The sequence below is a fragment of the Coregonus clupeaformis genome, unplaced genomic scaffold (assembly GCF_020615455.1).
Source record: "Coregonus clupeaformis isolate EN_2021a unplaced genomic scaffold, ASM2061545v1 scaf3028, whole genome shotgun sequence".
NCBI lineage: Eukaryota > Metazoa > Chordata > Actinopteri > Salmoniformes > Salmonidae > Coregonus > Coregonus clupeaformis.
In genome coordinates this window covers 12,408-27,409 of record NW_025536482.1, presented here as the reverse complement: position 1 = coordinate 27,409, position 15,002 = coordinate 12,408, and the positions used below count along the sequence as shown (strand labels likewise).

Below are 15,002 nucleotides of genomic sequence, written 5' to 3'. Positions count from 1 at the left end.
ATAATGAGGCAACTATTAAAATCAGAGAAATATGTTTCTGCCTGGTTTTGAACCAGGGACCTTTCGCGTGTTAGGCGAACGTGATAACCACTACACTACAGAAACCTCTGTTTTTCAAATACCACTGAGTAAATAGATATTTTGTGATATTCTTTGCATGTACTGTATTAGAATTCCCATAATGAGGTTGCTATGAAATTAAAAGAACGCTGTCTCTTCCTGGTTTTGAATCAGGGACCTTTCGCGTGTTAGGCGAACATGATAACCACTACACTACAGAAACCTCTGCTTTATGAATAAAGCTGAGTAAACAGATTTTTTGTGATATTCTTTGCATGTACTGTATTAGAATTCCCATAATGAGGCATTCATGAAAAGTGTAGTTCTCTGTTACGAATCGGGGACCTTTTGCATTAGAGACATGCTTGATAAGCACTACACTATAGAAACTGCTCATTGAAGCATGTACAATGAATGAACAGAATTTTAAGGATATTCCTTTAATGTATTTTAAATCCCATAATGAGGCAACTATTAAAAAATGAAACTATGTTTCTGCCTGGTTTTGAACCAGGGACCTTTCGCGTGTTAGGCGAACGTGATAACCACTACACTACAGAAACCTCTGTTTTTCAAATTACCACTGAGTAAACAGATATTTTGTGATATTCTTTGCATATAATGTATTAGAATTGCCATAATGAGGCAACTATTAAAATCAGAGAAATATGTTTCTGCCTGGTTTTGAACCAGGGACCTTTCGCGTGTTAGGCGAACGTGATAACCACTACACTACAGAAACCTCTGTTTTTCAAATACCACTGAGTAAATAGATATTTTGTGATATTCTTTGCATGTACTGTATTAGAATTCCCATAATGAGGCTACTATTAAAAATCAGAGAACTCTGTTTCTGCCTGGTTTTGAACCAGGGACCTTTCGCGTGTTAGGCGAACGTGATAACCACTACACTACAGAAACCTCTGCTTTTCAATAACGCTGAGTAAACAGATTTTTTGTGATATTCTTTGCATGTACTGTATTAGAATTCCCATAATGAGGCATTCATGAAAAGTGAGTTCTCTGTTACGAATCGGGGACCTTTTGCATTAGAGACATGCTTGATAAGCACTACACTATAGAAACTGCTCATTAAGCATTACAATAATAACAGAATTTTAAGGATATTCCTTTAATGTATTTTAAATCCCATAATGAGGCAACTATTAAAAAGAGAACTATGTTTCTGCCTGGTTTTGAACCAGGGACCTTTCGCGTGTTAGGCGAACGTGATAACCACTACACTACAGAAACCTCTGTTTTTCAAATACCACTGAGTAAACAGATATTTTGTGATATTCTTTGCATGTAATGTATTAGAATTGCCATAATGAGGCAACTATTAAAATCAGAGAAATATGTTTCTGCCTGGTTTTGAACCAGGGACCTTTCGCGTGTTAGGCGAACGTGATAACCACTACACTACAGAAACCTCTGTTTTTCAAATACCACTGAGTAAACAGATATTTTGTGATATTCTTTGCATGTACTGTATTAGAATTCCCATAATGAGGCTACTATGAAATAAAGAGAACTCTGTCTCTTCCTGGTTTTGAATCAGGGACCTTTCGCGTGTTAGGCGAACATGATAACCACTACACTACAGAAACCTCTGCTTTATGAATAAAGCTGAGTAAACAGATTTTTTGTGATATTCTTTGCATGTACTGTATTAGAATTCCCATAATGAGGCATTCATGAAAAGTGTAGTTCTCTGTTACGAATCGGGGACCTTTTGCATTAGAGACATGCTTGATAAGCACTACACTATAGAAACTGCTCATTGAAGCATGTACAATGAATGAACAGAATTTTAAGGATATTCCTTTAATGTATTTTAAATCCCATAATGAGGCAACTATTAAAAATTGAAACTATGTTTCTGCCTGGTTTTGAACCAGGGACCTTTCGCGTGTTAGGCGAACGTGATAACCACTACACTACAGAAACCTCTGTTTTTCAAATTCCACTGAGTAAACAGATATTTTGTGATATTCTTTGCATGTAATGTATTAGAATTGCCATAATGAGGCAACTATTAAAATCAGAGAAATATGTTTCTGCCTGGTTTTGAACCAGGGACCTTTCGCGTGTTAGGCTGAACGTGATAACCACTACACTACAGAAACCTCTGCTTTTCAAATACCACTGAGTAAACAGATATTTTGTGATATTCTTTGCATGTAATGTATTAGAATTCCCATAATGAGGCAACTATTAAAATCAGAGAACTATGTCTCTGCCTGGTTTTGAACCAGGGACCTTTCGCGTGTTAGGCGAACATGATAACCACTACACTACAGAAACCTCTGCTTTTTAATAACAGCTGAGTAAACAGATATTTTTGTGATATTCTTTGCATGTACTGTATTAGAATTCCCATAATGAGGCATTCATGAAAAGTGAGTTCTCTGTTACGAATCAGGGACCTTTTGCTTAGAAATGCTTGATAAGCACTACACTATAGAAACTGCTCATTGAAGCATGTACAATGAATGAACAGAATTTTAGATATTCCTTTAATGTATTTTAAATCCCATAATGAGGCAACTATTAAAAATCAGAAACTATGTTTCTGCCTGGTTTTGAACCAGGGACCTTTCGCGTGTTAGGCGAACGTGATAACCACTACACTACAGAAACCTCTGTTTTTCAAATACCACTGAGTAAACAGATATTTTGTGATATTCTTTGCATGTAATGTATTAGAATTCCCATAATGAGGCAACTATTAAAATCAGAGAACTATGTTTCTGCCTGGTTTTGAACCAGGGACCTTTCGCGTGTTAGGCGAACATGATAACCACTACACTACAGAAACCTCTGCTTTATCAAATACAAGCTGAGTAAACAGATATTTTGTGATATTCTTTGCATGTACTGTATTAGAATTCCCATAATGAGGCATTCATGAAAAGTGTAGTTCTCTGTTACGAATCGGGGACCTTTTGCATTAGAGACATTCTTGATAAGCACTACACTATAGAAACTGCTCATTGAAGCATGTACAATGAATGAACAGAATTTTAAGGATATTCCTTTAATGTATTTTAAATCCCATAATGAGGCAACTATTAAAAAATGAAACTATGTTTCTGCCTGGTTTTGAACCAGGGACCTTTCGCGTGTTAGGCTGAACGTGATAACCACTACACTACAGAAACCTCTGTTTTTCAAATTCCACTGAGTAAACAGATATTTTGTGATATTCTTTGCATGTAATGTATTAGAATTGCCATAATGAGGCAACTATTAAAATCAGAGAAATATGTTTCTGCCTGGTTTTGAACCAGGGACCTTTCGCGTGTTAGGCGAACGTGATAACCACTACACTACAGAAACCTCTGTTTTTCAAATACCACTGAGTAAACAGATATTTTGTGATATTCTTTGCATGTACTGTATTAGAATTGCCCATAATGAGGCTACTATTAAAATAGAGAACTCTGTCTCTGCCTGGTTTTGAACCAGGGACCTTTCGCGTGTTAGGCGAACATGATAACCACTACACTACAGAAACCTCTGCTTTATGAATAACAGCTGAGTAAACAGATATTTTTGTGATATTCTTTGCATGTACTGTATTAGAATTCCCATAATGAGGCATTCATGAAAAGTGTAGTTCTCTGTTACGAATCGGGGACCTTTTGCATTAGAGACATGCTTGATAAGCACTACACTATAGAAACTGCTCATTGAAGCATGTACAATGAATGAACAGAATTTTAAGGATATTCCTTTAATGTATTTTAAATCCCATAATGAGGCAACTATTAAAAAGAGAACTATGTTTCTGCCTGGTTTTGAACCAGGGACCTTTCGCGTGTTAGGCGAACGTGATAACCACTACACTACAGAAACCTCTGCTATTCAAATACCACTGAGTAAACAGATATTTTGTGATATTCTTTGCATATAATGTATTAGAATTGCCATAATGAGGCAACTATTAAAATCAGAGAAATATGTTTCTGCCTGGTTTTGAACCAGGGACCTTTCGCGTGTTAGGCGAACGTGATAACCACTACACTACAGAAACCTCTGTTTTTCAAATACCACTGAGTAAATAGATATTTTGTGATATTCTTTGCATGTACTGTATTAGAATTCCCATAATGAGGCATTCATGAAAAGTGTAGTTCTCTGTTACGAATCGGGGACCTTTTGCATTAGAGACATGCTTGATAAGCACTACACTATAGAAACTGCTCATTGAAGCATGTACAATGAATGAACAGAATTTTAAGGATATTCCTTTAATGTATTTTAAATCCCATAATGAGGCAACTATTAAAAAATGAAACTATGTTTCTGCCTGGTTTTGAACCAGGGACCTTTCGCGTGTTAGGCGAACGTGATAACCACTACACTACAGAAACCTCTGTTTTTCAAATACCACTGAGTAAACAGATATTTTGTGATATTCTTTGCATGTAATGTATTAGAATTGCCATAATGAGGCAACTATTAAAATCAGAGAATATGTTTCTGCCTGGTTTTGAACCAGGGACCTTTCGCGTGTTAGGCGAACGTGATAACCACTACACTACAGAAACCTCTGTTTTTCAAATACCACTGAGTAAATAGATATTTTGTGATATTCTTTGCATGTACTGTATTAGAATTCCCATAATGAGGTTGCTATGAAATTAAAAGAACGCTGTCTCTTCCTGGTTTTGAACCAGGGACCTTTCGCGTGTTAGGCGAACATGATAACCACTACACTACAGAAACCTCTGCTTTATGAATAAAGCTGAGTAAACAGATTTTTTGTGATATTCTTTGCATGTACTGTATTAGAATTCCCATAATGAGGCATTCATGAAAAGTGTAGTTCTCTGTTACGAATCGGGGACCTTTTGCATTAGAGACATGCTTGATAAGCACTACACTATAGAAACTGCTCATTGAAGCATGTACAATGAATGAACAGAATTTTAAGGATATTCCTTTAATGTATTTTAAATCCCATAATGAGGCAACTATTAAAAAATGAAACTATGTTTCTGCCTGGTTTTGAACCAGGGACCTTTCGCGTGTTAGGCGAACGTGATAACCACTACACTACAGAAACCTCTGTTTTTCAAATTCCACTGAGTAAACAGATATTTTGTGATATTCTTTGCATATAATGTATTAGAATTGCCATAATGAGGCAACTATTAAAATCAGAGAATATGTTTCTGCCTGGTTTTGAACCAGGGACCTTTCGCGTGTTAGGCTGAACGTGATAACCACTACACTACAGAAACCTCTGCTTTTCAAATACCACTGAGTAAACAGATATTTTGTGATATTCTTTGCATGTAATGTATTAGAATTGCCATAATGAGGCAACTATTAAAATAAGAGAACTATGTTTCTGCCTGGTTTTGAACCAGGGACCTTTCGCGTGTTAGGCGAACGTGATAACCACTACACTACAGAAACCTCTGTTTTTCAAATACCACTGAGTAAACAGATATTTTGTGATATTCTTTGCATGTAATGTATTAGAATTGCCCATAATGAGGCAACTATTAAAATCAGAGAACTATGTCTCTGCCTGGTTTTGAACCAGGGACCTTTCGCGTGTTAGGCGAACGTGATAACCACTACACTACAGAAACCTCTGCTTTATGAATAAAGCTGAGTAAACAGATTTTTGTGATATTCTTTGCATGTACTGTATTAGAATTCCCATAATGAGGCATTCATGAAAAGTGTAGTTCTCTGTTACGAATCGGGGACCTTTTGCATTAGAGACATGCTTGATAAGCACTACACTATAGAAACTGCTCATTGAAGCATGTACAATGAATGAACAGAATTTTAAGGATATTCCTTTAATGTATTTTAAATCCCATAATGAGGCAACTATTAAAAAATGAAACTATGTTTCTGCCTGGTTTTGAACCAGGGACCTTTCGCGTGTTAGGCGAACGTGATAACCACTACACTACAGAAACCTCTGTTTTTCAAATACCACTGAGTAAACAGATATTTTGTGATATTCTTTGCATGTAATGTATTAGAATTGCCATAATGAGGCAACTATTAAAATCAGAGAACTATGTTTCTGCCTGGTTTTGAACCAGGGACCTTTCGCGTGTTAGGCGAACGTGATAACCACTACACTACAGAAACCTCTGCTATTCAAATACCACTGAGTAAACAGATATTTTGTGATATTCTTTGCATGTAATGTATTAGAATTGCCATAATGAGGCAACTATTAAAATCAGAGAACTATGTTTCTGCCTGGTTTTGAACCAGGGACCTTTCGCGTGTTAGGCGAACGTGATAACCACTACACTACAGAAACCTCTGTTTTTCAAATACCACTGAGTAAACAGATATTTTGTGATATTCTTTGCATGTACTGTATTAGAATTCCCATAATGAGGTTGCTATGAAATTAAAAGAACGCTGTCTCTTCCTGGTTTTGAACCAGGGACCTTTCGCGTGTTAGGCGAACATGATAACCACTACACTACAGAAACCTCTGCTTTATGAATAAAGCTGAGTAAACAGATTTTTTGTGATATTCTTTGCATGTACTGTATTAGAATTCCCATAATGAGGCATTCATGAAAAGTGTAGTTCTCTGTTACGAATCGGGGACCTTTTGCATTAGAGACATGCTTGATAAGCACTACACTATAGAAACTGCTCATTGAAGCATGTACAATGAATGAACAGAATTTTAAGGATATTCCTTTAATGTATTTTAAATCCCATAATGAGGCAACTATTTAAAAAATGAAACTATGTTTCTGCCTGGTTTTGAACCAGGGACCTTTCGCGTGTTAGGCGAACGTGATAACCACTACACTACAGAAACCTCTGTTTTTCAAATTACACTGAGTAAACAGATATTTTGTGATATTCTTTGCATGTAATGTATTAGAATTGCCATAATGAGGCAACTATTAAAATCAGAGAAATATGTTTCTGCCTGGTTTTGAACCAGGGACCTTTCGCGTGTTAGGCGAACGTGATAATCACTACACTACAGAAACCTCTGCTTTTCAAATACCACTGAGTAAACAGATATTTTGTGATATTCTTTGCATGTAATGTATTAGAATTGCCATAATGAGGCAACTATTAAAATCAGAGAACTATGTTTCTGCCTGGTTTTGAACCAGGGACCTTTCGCGTGTTAGGCGAACGTGATAACCACTACACTACAGAAACCTCTGGTTTTCAAATACCAAGCTGAGTAAACAGATATTTTGTGATATTCTTTGCATGTAATGTATTAGAATTCCCATAATGAGGCAACTATTAAAATCAGAGAACTATGTCTCTGCCTGGTTTTGAACCAGGGACCTTTCGCGTGTTAGGCGAACGTGATAACCACTACACTACAGAAACCTCTGCTTTACAAATACCGCTGAGTAAACAGATATTTTTGTGATATTCTTTGCATGTACTGTATTAGAATTCCCATAATGAGGCATTCATGAAAAGTGGAGTTCTCTGTTACGAATCGGGGACCTTTTGCATTAGAGACATGCTTGATAAGCACTACACTACAGAAACTGCTCATTGAAGCATGTACAATGAATAAACAGAATTTTAAGGATATTCCTTTAATGTATTTTAAATCCCATAATGAGGCAACTATTAAAAAAAGAGAACTATGTTTCTGCCTGGTTTTGAACCAGGGACCTTTCGCGTGTTAGGCGAACGTGATAACCACTACACTACAGAAACCTCTGTTTTTCAAATACCACTGAGTAAACAGATATTTTGTGATATTCTTTGCATGTAATGTATTAGAATTGCCATAATGAGGCAACTATTAAAATAAGAGAACTATGTTTCTGCCTGGTTTTGAACCAGGGACCTTTCGCGTGTTAGGCGAACGTGATAACCACTACACTACAGAAACCTCTGTTTTTCAAATACCACTGAGTAAACAGATATTTTGTGATATTCTTTGCATGTAATGTATTAGAATTGCCATAATGAGGCAACTATTAAAATCAGAGAACTATGTTTCTGCCTGGTTTTGAACCAGGGACCTTTCGCGTGTTAGGCGAACGTGATAACCACTACACTACAGAAACCTCTGTTTTTCAAATACCACTGAGTAAACAGATATTTTGTGATATTCTTTGCATGTACTGTATTAGAATTCCCATAATGAGGTTGCTATGAAATTAAAAGAACGCTGTCTCTTCCTGGTTTTGAACCAGGGACCTTTCGCGTGTTAGGCGAACATGATAACCACTACACTACAGAAACCTCTGCTTTATGAATAAAGCTGAGTAAACAGATTTTTTGTGATATTCTTTGCATGTACTGTATTAGAATTCCCATAATGAGGCATTCATGAAAAGTGTAGTTCTCTGTTACGAATCGGGGACCTTTTGCATTAGAGACATGCTTGATAAGCACTACACTATAGAAACTGCTCATTGAAGCATGTACAATGAATGAACAGAATTTTAAGGATATTCCTTTAATGTATTTTAAATCCCATAATGAGGCAACTATTAAAAAATGAAACTATGTTTCTGCCTGGTTTTGAACCAGGGACCTTTCGCGTGTTAGGCGAACGTGATAACCACTACACTACAGAAACCTCTGTTTTTCAAATTACACTGAGTAAACAGATATTTTGTGATATTCTTTGCATATAATGTATTAGAATTGCCATAATGAGGCAACTATTAAAATCAGAGAACTATGTTTCTGCCTGGTTTTGAACCAGGGACCTTTCGCGTGTTAGGCGAACGTGATAACCACTACACTACAGAAACCTCTGTTTTTCAAATACCACTGAGTAAATAGATATTTTGTGATATTCTTTGCATGTACTGTATTAGAATTCCCATAATGAGGCAACTATTAAAATCAGAGAACTATGTCTCTGCCTGGTTTTGAACCAGGGACCTTTCGCGTGTTAGGCTGAACGTGATAACCACTACACTACAGAAACCTCTGCTTTATGAATAACACTGAGTAAACAGATATTTTTGTGATATTCTTTGCATGTACTGTATTAGAATTCCCATAATGAGGCATTCATGAAAAGTGTAGTTCTCTGTTACGAATCGGGGACCTTTTGCATTAGAGACATGCTTGATAAGCACTACACTATAGAAACTGCTCATTGAAGCATGTACAATGAATGAACAGAATTTTAAGGATATTCCTTTAATGTATTTTAAATCCCATAATGAGGCAACTATTAAAATAGAGAACTATGTTTCTGCCTGGTTTTGAACCAGGGACCTTTCGCGTGTTAGGCGAACGTGATAACCACTACACTACAGAAACCTCTGCTTTTCAAATTCCACTGAGTAAACAGATATTTTGTGATATTCTTTGCATGTAATGTATTAGAATTGCCATAATGAGGCAACTATTAAAATCAGAGAACTATGTTTCTGCCTGGTTTTGAACCAGGGACCTTTCGCGTGTTAGGCGAACGTGATAACCACTACACTACAGAAACCTCTGTTTATTCAAATACCACTGAGTAAACAGATATTTTGTGATATTCTTTGCATGTAATGTATTAGAATTGCCATAATGAGGCAACTATTAAAATCAGAGAACTATGTTTCTGCCTGGTTTTGAACCAGGGACCTTTCGCGTGTTAGGCGAACGTGATAACCACTACACTACAGAAACCTCTGTTTTTCAAATACCACTGAGTAAACAGATATTTTGTGATATTCTTTGCATGTACTGTATTAGAATTCCCATAATGAGGTTGCTATGAAATTAAAAGAACGCTGTCTCTTCCTGGTTTTGAACCAGGGACCTTTCGCGTGTTAGGCGAACATGATAACCACTACACTACAGAAACCTCTGCTTTATGAATAAAGCTGAGTAAACAGATTTTTTGTGATATTCTTTGCATGTACTGTATTAGAATTCCCATAATGAGGCATTCATGAAAAGTGTAGTTCTCTGTTACGAATCGGGGACCTTTTGCATTAGAGACATGCTTGATAAGCACTACACTATAGAAACTGCTCATTGAAGCATGTACAATGAATGAACAGAATTTTAAGGATATTCCTTTAATGTATTTTAAATCCCATAATGAGGCAACTATTAAAAAATGAAACTATGTTTCTGCCTGGTTTTGAACCAGGGACCTTTCGCGTGTTAGGCGAACGTGATAACCACTACACTACAGAAACCTCTGTTTTTCAAATTACACTGAGTAAACAGATATTTTGTGATATTCTTTGCATGTAATGTATTAGAATTGCCATAATGAGGCAACTATTAAAATAAGAGAAATATGTTTCTGCCTGGTTTTGAACCAGGGACCTTTCGCGTGTTAGGCGAACGTGATAACCACTACACTACAGAAACCTCTGCTATTCAAATACCACTGAGTAAACAGATATTTTGTGATATTCTTTGCATGTAATGTATTAGAATTGCCATAATGAGGCAACTATTAAAATCAGAGAACTATGTTTCTGCCTGGTTTTGAACCAGGGACCTTTCGCTTGTTAGGCGAACATGATAACCACTACACTACAGAAACCTCTGCTTTCAAATACCGCTGAGTAAACAGATATTTTTGTGATATTCTTTGCATGTACTGTATTAGAATTCCCATAATGAGGCATTCATGAAAAGTGGAGTTCTCTGTTACGAATCGGGGACCTTTTGCATTAGAGACATGCTTGATAAGCACTACACTATAGAAACTGCTCATTGAAGCATGTACAATGAATGAACAGAATTTTAAGGATATTCCTTTAATGTATTTTAAATCCCATAATGAGGCAACTATTAAAAATCAGAGAACTATGTTTCTGCCTGGTTTTGAACCAGGGACCTTTCGCATGTTAGGCGAACGTGATAACCACTACACTACAGAAACCTCTGTTTTTCAAATTCCACTGAGTAAACAGATATTTTGTGATATTCTTTGCATGTAATGTATTAGAATTGCCATAATGAGGCAACTATTAAAATAAGAGAACTATGTTTCTGCCTGGTTTTGAACCAGGGACCTTTCGCGTGTTAGGCGAACGTGATAACCACTACACTACAGAAACCTCTGTTTTTCAAATACCACTGAGTAAACAGATATTTTGTGATATTCTTTGCATGTAATGTATTAGAATTGCCATAATGAGGCAACTATTAAAATCAGAGAACTATGTTTCTGCCTGGTTTTGAACCAGGGACCTTTCGCGTGTTAGGCTGAACGTGATAACCACTACACTACAGAAACCTCTGTTTTTCAAATACCACTGAGTAAACAGATATTTTGTGATATTCTTTGCATGTACTGTATTAGAATTCCCATAATGAGGTTGCTATGAAATTAAAAGAACGCTGTCTCTTCCTGGTTTTGAACCAGGGACCTTTCGCGTGTTAGGCGAACATGATAACCACTACACTACAGAAACCTCTGCTTTATGAATAAAGCTGAGTAAACAGATTTTTTGTGATATTCTTTGCATGTACTGTATTAGAATTCCCATAATGAGGCATTCATGAAAAGTGTAGTTCTCTGTTACGAATCGGGGACCTTTTGCATTAGAGACATGCTTGATAAGCACTACACTATAGAAACTGCTCATTGAAGCATGTACAATGAATGAACAGAATTTTAAGGATATTCCTTTAATGTATTTTAAATCCCATAATGAGGCAACTATTAAAAAATGAAACTATGTTTCTGCCTGGTTTTGAACCAGGGACCTTTCGCGTGTTAGGCGAACGTGATAACCACTACACTACAGAAACCTCTGTTTTTCAAATTCCACTGAGTAAACAGATATTTTGTGATATTCTTTGCATGTAATGTATTAGAATTGCCATAATGAGGCAACTATTAAAATAAGAGAACTATGTTTCTGCCTGGTTTTGAACCAGGGACCTTTCGCGTGTTAGGCGAACATGATAACCACTACACTACAGAAACCTCTGCTATTCAAATACCACTGAGTAAACAGATATTTTGTGATATTCTTTGCATGTACTGTATTAGAATTCCCATAATGAGGCATTATGAAAGTGGGTCTTTCAATCAGGGACCTTTTGCATTAAACATTATAACACTACACTATAGAAACTCTCTTAATTAATAATAAAGAATTTTTCTTTTTTCCATAATGAGGCAACTATTAAAATCAGAGAACTATGTTTCTGCCTGGTTTTGAACCAGGGACCTTTCGCGTGTTAGGCGAACGTGATAACCACTACACTACAGAAACCTCTGTTTTTCAAATACCACTGAGTAAACAGATATTTTGTGATATTCTTTGCATATAATGTATTAGAATTGCCATAATGAGGCAACTATTAAAATCAGAGAATATGTTTCTGCCTGGTTTTGAACCAGGGACCTTTCGCGTGTTAGGCTGAACGTGATAACCACTACACTACAGAAACCTCTGTTTTTCAAATACCACTGAGTAAACAGATATTTTGTGATATTCTTTGCATGTACTGTATTAGAATTCCCATAATGAGGCAACTATTAAAATCAGAGAACTCTGTCTCTGCCTGGTTTTGAACCAGGGACCTTTCGCGTGTTAGGCGAACGTGATAACCACTACACTACAGAAACCTCTGCTTTACGAATAACGCTGAGTAAACAGATTTTTTGTGATATTCTTTGCATGTACTGTATTAGAATTCCCATAATGAGGCATTCATGAAAAGTGGAGTTCTCTGTTACGAATCGGGGACCTTTTGCATTAGAGACATGCTTGATAAGCACTACACTATAGAAACTGCTCATTGAAGCATGTACAATGAATGAACAGAATTTTAAGGATATTCCTTTAATGTATTTTAAATCCCATAATGAGGCAACTATTAAAAAGAAACTATGTTTCTGCCTGGTTTTGAACCAGGGACCTTTCGCGTGTTAGGCGAACGTGATAACCACTACACTACAGAAACCTCTGTTTTTCAAATTCCACTGAGTAAACAGATATTTTGTGATATTCTTTGCATGTAATGTATTAGAATTGCCATAATGAGGCAACTATTAAAATCAGAGAAATATGTTTCTGCCTGGTTTTGAACCAGGGACCTTTCGCGTGTTAGGCGAACGTGATAACCACTACACTACAGAAACCTCTGTTTTTCAAATACCACTGAGTAAACAGATATTTTGTGATATTCTTTGCATGTAATGTATTAGAATTCCCATAATGAGGCTACTATTAAATTAAGAGAACGATGTCTCTGCCTGGTTTTGAACCAGGGACCTTTCGCGTGTTAGGCGAACATGATAACCACTACACTACAGAAACCTCTGCTTTACAAATAACACTGAGTAAACAGATTTTTTGTGATATTCTTTGCATGTACTGTATTAGAATTCCCATAATGAGGCATCTCATTAGAAACATCTTGAAAGAAACTATTGTGTACATGACTGAAAATTTTTTGTATGAATCCCAAGGCAACTATTAAATACGCCTGGTTTTGAAGCGAGCCTTTCCGGTTAGCAACGTGATAACCACTACACTACAGAAACCTCTGTTTTCAAATACCACTGAGTAAACAGATATTTTGTGATATTCTTTGCATGTACTGTATTAGAATTCCCATAATGAGGCTACTATTAAAATCAGAGAACTATGTCTCTGCCTGGTTTTGAACCAGGGACCTTTCGCGTGTTAGGCGAACGTGATAACCACTACACTACAGAAACCTCTGCTTTACGAATAAAGCTGAGTAAACAGATTTTTTGTGATATTCTTTGCATGTACTGTATTAGAATTCCCATAATGAGGCATTCATGAAAAGTGGAGTTCTCTGTTACGAATCGGGGACCTTTTGCATTAGAGACATGCTTGATAAGCACTACACTATAGAAACTGCTCATTGAAGCATGTACAATGAATGAACAGAATTTTAAGGATATTCCTTTAATGTATTTTAAATCCCATAATGAGGCAACTATTAAAAAAATGAAACTATGTTTCTGCCTGGTTTTGAACCAGGGACCTTTCGCGTGTTAGGCGAACGTGATAACCACTACACTACAGAAACCTCTGTTTTTCAAATTACACTGAGTAAACAGATATTTTGTGATATTCTTTGCATGTAATGTATTAGAATTGCCATAATGAGGCAACTATTAAAATCAGAGAAATATGTTTCTGCCTGGTTTTGAACCAGGGACCTTTCGCGTGTTAGGCGAACGTGATAACCACTACACTACAGAAACCTCTGCTATTCAAATACCACTGAGTAAACAGATATTTTGTGATATTCTTTGCATGTAATGTATTAGAATTGCCATAATGAGGCAACTATTAAAATAAGAGAACTATGTCTCTGCCTGGTTTTGAACCAGGGACCTTTCGCGTGTTAGGCGAACGTGATAACCACTACACTACAGAAACCTCTGTTTTACAAATAACACTGAGTAAACAGATTTTTTGTGATATTCTTTGCATGTAATGTATTAGAATTCCCATAATGAGGCATTCATGAAAAGTGTAGTTCTCTGTTACGAATCGGGGACCTTTTGCATTAGAGACATGCTTGATAAGCACTACACTATAGAAACTGCTCATTGAAGCATGTACAATGAATGAACAGAATTTTAAGGATATTCCTTTAATGTATTTTGAAATCCCATAATGAGGCAACTATTAAAATCAGAGAACTATGTTTCTGCCTGGTTTTGAACCAGGGACCTTTCGCGTGTTAGGCGAACGTGATAACCACTACACTACAGAAACCTCTGTTTTTCAAATACCACTGAGTAAACAGATATTTTGTGATATTCTTTGCATGTAATGTATTAGAATTGCCATAATGAGGCAACTATTAAAATCAGAGAACTATGTTTCTGCCTGGTTTTGAACCAGGGACCTTTCGCGTGTTAGGCGAACGTGATAACCACTACACTACAGAAACCTCTGTTTTTCAAATACCACTGAGTAAACAGATATTTTGTGATATTCTTTGCATGTAATGTATTAGAATTGCCATAATGA

At 36.4% G+C, this 15,002-nt stretch overlaps 48 non-coding genes across 48 annotated transcripts; all 48 read right to left on the bottom strand.

Annotated features, from left to right (window-relative positions):
- Window positions 1–32: 32 nt before the first annotated feature.
- Window positions 33–105, bottom strand: trnav-aac. The gene has a single exon. It is a non-coding gene; the product is annotated as a tRNA-Val (tRNA).
- A 445-nt stretch (window positions 106–550) lies between these two features.
- Window positions 551–623, bottom strand: trnav-aac. Its single transcript has one exon. It is a non-coding gene; the product is annotated as a tRNA-Val (tRNA).
- Window positions 624–729: 106 nt separating this feature from the next.
- trnav-aac lies at window positions 730–802 on the bottom strand. The gene has a single exon. It is a non-coding gene; the product is annotated as a tRNA-Val (tRNA).
- Window positions 803–908: 106 nt separating this feature from the next.
- trnav-aac lies at window positions 909–981 on the bottom strand. Its single transcript has one exon. It is a non-coding gene; the product is annotated as a tRNA-Val (tRNA).
- Window positions 982–1,241: 260 nt separating this feature from the next.
- On the bottom strand, window positions 1,242–1,314 carry trnav-aac. The gene has a single exon. It is a non-coding gene; the product is annotated as a tRNA-Val (tRNA).
- Window positions 1,315–1,419: 105 nt separating this feature from the next.
- Window positions 1,420–1,492, bottom strand: trnav-aac. The gene has a single exon. It is a non-coding gene; the product is annotated as a tRNA-Val (tRNA).
- Window positions 1,493–1,937: 445 nt separating this feature from the next.
- Window positions 1,938–2,010, bottom strand: trnav-aac. The gene has a single exon. It is a non-coding gene; the product is annotated as a tRNA-Val (tRNA).
- Window positions 2,011–2,630: 620 nt separating this feature from the next.
- On the bottom strand, window positions 2,631–2,703 carry trnav-aac. The gene has a single exon. It is a non-coding gene; the product is annotated as a tRNA-Val (tRNA).
- A 105-nt stretch (window positions 2,704–2,808) lies between these two features.
- Window positions 2,809–2,881, bottom strand: trnav-aac. The gene has a single exon. It is a non-coding gene; the product is annotated as a tRNA-Val (tRNA).
- A 448-nt stretch (window positions 2,882–3,329) lies between these two features.
- On the bottom strand, window positions 3,330–3,402 carry trnav-aac. Its single transcript has one exon. It is a non-coding gene; the product is annotated as a tRNA-Val (tRNA).
- Window positions 3,403–3,848: 446 nt separating this feature from the next.
- On the bottom strand, window positions 3,849–3,921 carry trnav-aac. The gene has a single exon. It is a non-coding gene; the product is annotated as a tRNA-Val (tRNA).
- A 105-nt stretch (window positions 3,922–4,026) lies between these two features.
- trnav-aac lies at window positions 4,027–4,099 on the bottom strand. Its single transcript has one exon. It is a non-coding gene; the product is annotated as a tRNA-Val (tRNA).
- Window positions 4,100–4,366: 267 nt separating this feature from the next.
- trnav-aac lies at window positions 4,367–4,439 on the bottom strand. Its single transcript has one exon. It is a non-coding gene; the product is annotated as a tRNA-Val (tRNA).
- Window positions 4,440–4,543: 104 nt separating this feature from the next.
- On the bottom strand, window positions 4,544–4,616 carry trnav-aac. Its single transcript has one exon. It is a non-coding gene; the product is annotated as a tRNA-Val (tRNA).
- Window positions 4,617–5,061: 445 nt separating this feature from the next.
- On the bottom strand, window positions 5,062–5,134 carry trnav-aac. The gene has a single exon. It is a non-coding gene; the product is annotated as a tRNA-Val (tRNA).
- Window positions 5,135–5,417: 283 nt separating this feature from the next.
- Window positions 5,418–5,490, bottom strand: trnav-aac. Its single transcript has one exon. It is a non-coding gene; the product is annotated as a tRNA-Val (tRNA).
- Window positions 5,491–5,596: 106 nt separating this feature from the next.
- On the bottom strand, window positions 5,597–5,669 carry trnav-aac. Its single transcript has one exon. It is a non-coding gene; the product is annotated as a tRNA-Val (tRNA).
- Window positions 5,670–5,935: 266 nt separating this feature from the next.
- On the bottom strand, window positions 5,936–6,008 carry trnav-aac. Its single transcript has one exon. It is a non-coding gene; the product is annotated as a tRNA-Val (tRNA).
- Window positions 6,009–6,113: 105 nt separating this feature from the next.
- On the bottom strand, window positions 6,114–6,186 carry trnav-aac. The gene has a single exon. It is a non-coding gene; the product is annotated as a tRNA-Val (tRNA).
- A 105-nt stretch (window positions 6,187–6,291) lies between these two features.
- Window positions 6,292–6,364, bottom strand: trnav-aac. The gene has a single exon. It is a non-coding gene; the product is annotated as a tRNA-Val (tRNA).
- Window positions 6,365–6,810: 446 nt separating this feature from the next.
- On the bottom strand, window positions 6,811–6,883 carry trnav-aac. The gene has a single exon. It is a non-coding gene; the product is annotated as a tRNA-Val (tRNA).
- A 283-nt stretch (window positions 6,884–7,166) lies between these two features.
- Window positions 7,167–7,239, bottom strand: trnav-aac. Its single transcript has one exon. It is a non-coding gene; the product is annotated as a tRNA-Val (tRNA).
- Window positions 7,240–7,346: 107 nt separating this feature from the next.
- trnav-aac lies at window positions 7,347–7,419 on the bottom strand. Its single transcript has one exon. It is a non-coding gene; the product is annotated as a tRNA-Val (tRNA).
- Window positions 7,420–7,688: 269 nt separating this feature from the next.
- On the bottom strand, window positions 7,689–7,761 carry trnav-aac. The gene has a single exon. It is a non-coding gene; the product is annotated as a tRNA-Val (tRNA).
- Window positions 7,762–7,866: 105 nt separating this feature from the next.
- On the bottom strand, window positions 7,867–7,939 carry trnav-aac. The gene has a single exon. It is a non-coding gene; the product is annotated as a tRNA-Val (tRNA).
- A 105-nt stretch (window positions 7,940–8,044) lies between these two features.
- Window positions 8,045–8,117, bottom strand: trnav-aac. The gene has a single exon. It is a non-coding gene; the product is annotated as a tRNA-Val (tRNA).
- Window positions 8,118–8,562: 445 nt separating this feature from the next.
- Window positions 8,563–8,635, bottom strand: trnav-aac. The gene has a single exon. It is a non-coding gene; the product is annotated as a tRNA-Val (tRNA).
- Window positions 8,636–8,740: 105 nt separating this feature from the next.
- On the bottom strand, window positions 8,741–8,813 carry trnav-aac. Its single transcript has one exon. It is a non-coding gene; the product is annotated as a tRNA-Val (tRNA).
- A 447-nt stretch (window positions 8,814–9,260) lies between these two features.
- Window positions 9,261–9,333, bottom strand: trnav-aac. The gene has a single exon. It is a non-coding gene; the product is annotated as a tRNA-Val (tRNA).
- Window positions 9,334–9,438: 105 nt separating this feature from the next.
- Window positions 9,439–9,511, bottom strand: trnav-aac. The gene has a single exon. It is a non-coding gene; the product is annotated as a tRNA-Val (tRNA).
- A 106-nt stretch (window positions 9,512–9,617) lies between these two features.
- trnav-aac lies at window positions 9,618–9,690 on the bottom strand. Its single transcript has one exon. It is a non-coding gene; the product is annotated as a tRNA-Val (tRNA).
- Window positions 9,691–10,135: 445 nt separating this feature from the next.
- On the bottom strand, window positions 10,136–10,208 carry trnav-aac. The gene has a single exon. It is a non-coding gene; the product is annotated as a tRNA-Val (tRNA).
- A 105-nt stretch (window positions 10,209–10,313) lies between these two features.
- trnav-aac lies at window positions 10,314–10,386 on the bottom strand. The gene has a single exon. It is a non-coding gene; the product is annotated as a tRNA-Val (tRNA).
- A 105-nt stretch (window positions 10,387–10,491) lies between these two features.
- Window positions 10,492–10,564, bottom strand: trnav-aac. The gene has a single exon. It is a non-coding gene; the product is annotated as a tRNA-Val (tRNA).
- Window positions 10,565–10,833: 269 nt separating this feature from the next.
- On the bottom strand, window positions 10,834–10,906 carry trnav-aac. The gene has a single exon. It is a non-coding gene; the product is annotated as a tRNA-Val (tRNA).
- Window positions 10,907–11,011: 105 nt separating this feature from the next.
- trnav-aac lies at window positions 11,012–11,084 on the bottom strand. Its single transcript has one exon. It is a non-coding gene; the product is annotated as a tRNA-Val (tRNA).
- A 624-nt stretch (window positions 11,085–11,708) lies between these two features.
- trnav-aac lies at window positions 11,709–11,781 on the bottom strand. The gene has a single exon. It is a non-coding gene; the product is annotated as a tRNA-Val (tRNA).
- A 105-nt stretch (window positions 11,782–11,886) lies between these two features.
- Window positions 11,887–11,959, bottom strand: trnav-aac. Its single transcript has one exon. It is a non-coding gene; the product is annotated as a tRNA-Val (tRNA).
- Window positions 11,960–12,178: 219 nt separating this feature from the next.
- On the bottom strand, window positions 12,179–12,251 carry trnav-aac. The gene has a single exon. It is a non-coding gene; the product is annotated as a tRNA-Val (tRNA).
- A 283-nt stretch (window positions 12,252–12,534) lies between these two features.
- Window positions 12,535–12,607, bottom strand: trnav-aac. Its single transcript has one exon. It is a non-coding gene; the product is annotated as a tRNA-Val (tRNA).
- Window positions 12,608–12,872: 265 nt separating this feature from the next.
- On the bottom strand, window positions 12,873–12,945 carry trnav-aac. The gene has a single exon. It is a non-coding gene; the product is annotated as a tRNA-Val (tRNA).
- Window positions 12,946–13,050: 105 nt separating this feature from the next.
- On the bottom strand, window positions 13,051–13,123 carry trnav-aac. The gene has a single exon. It is a non-coding gene; the product is annotated as a tRNA-Val (tRNA).
- Window positions 13,124–13,632: 509 nt separating this feature from the next.
- Window positions 13,633–13,705, bottom strand: trnav-aac. The gene has a single exon. It is a non-coding gene; the product is annotated as a tRNA-Val (tRNA).
- A 268-nt stretch (window positions 13,706–13,973) lies between these two features.
- trnav-aac lies at window positions 13,974–14,046 on the bottom strand. Its single transcript has one exon. It is a non-coding gene; the product is annotated as a tRNA-Val (tRNA).
- Window positions 14,047–14,151: 105 nt separating this feature from the next.
- trnav-aac lies at window positions 14,152–14,224 on the bottom strand. Its single transcript has one exon. It is a non-coding gene; the product is annotated as a tRNA-Val (tRNA).
- Window positions 14,225–14,329: 105 nt separating this feature from the next.
- Window positions 14,330–14,402, bottom strand: trnav-aac. The gene has a single exon. It is a non-coding gene; the product is annotated as a tRNA-Val (tRNA).
- Window positions 14,403–14,671: 269 nt separating this feature from the next.
- trnav-aac lies at window positions 14,672–14,744 on the bottom strand. Its single transcript has one exon. It is a non-coding gene; the product is annotated as a tRNA-Val (tRNA).
- A 105-nt stretch (window positions 14,745–14,849) lies between these two features.
- Window positions 14,850–14,922, bottom strand: trnav-aac. The gene has a single exon. It is a non-coding gene; the product is annotated as a tRNA-Val (tRNA).
- Window positions 14,923–15,002: the final 80 nt, after the last annotated feature.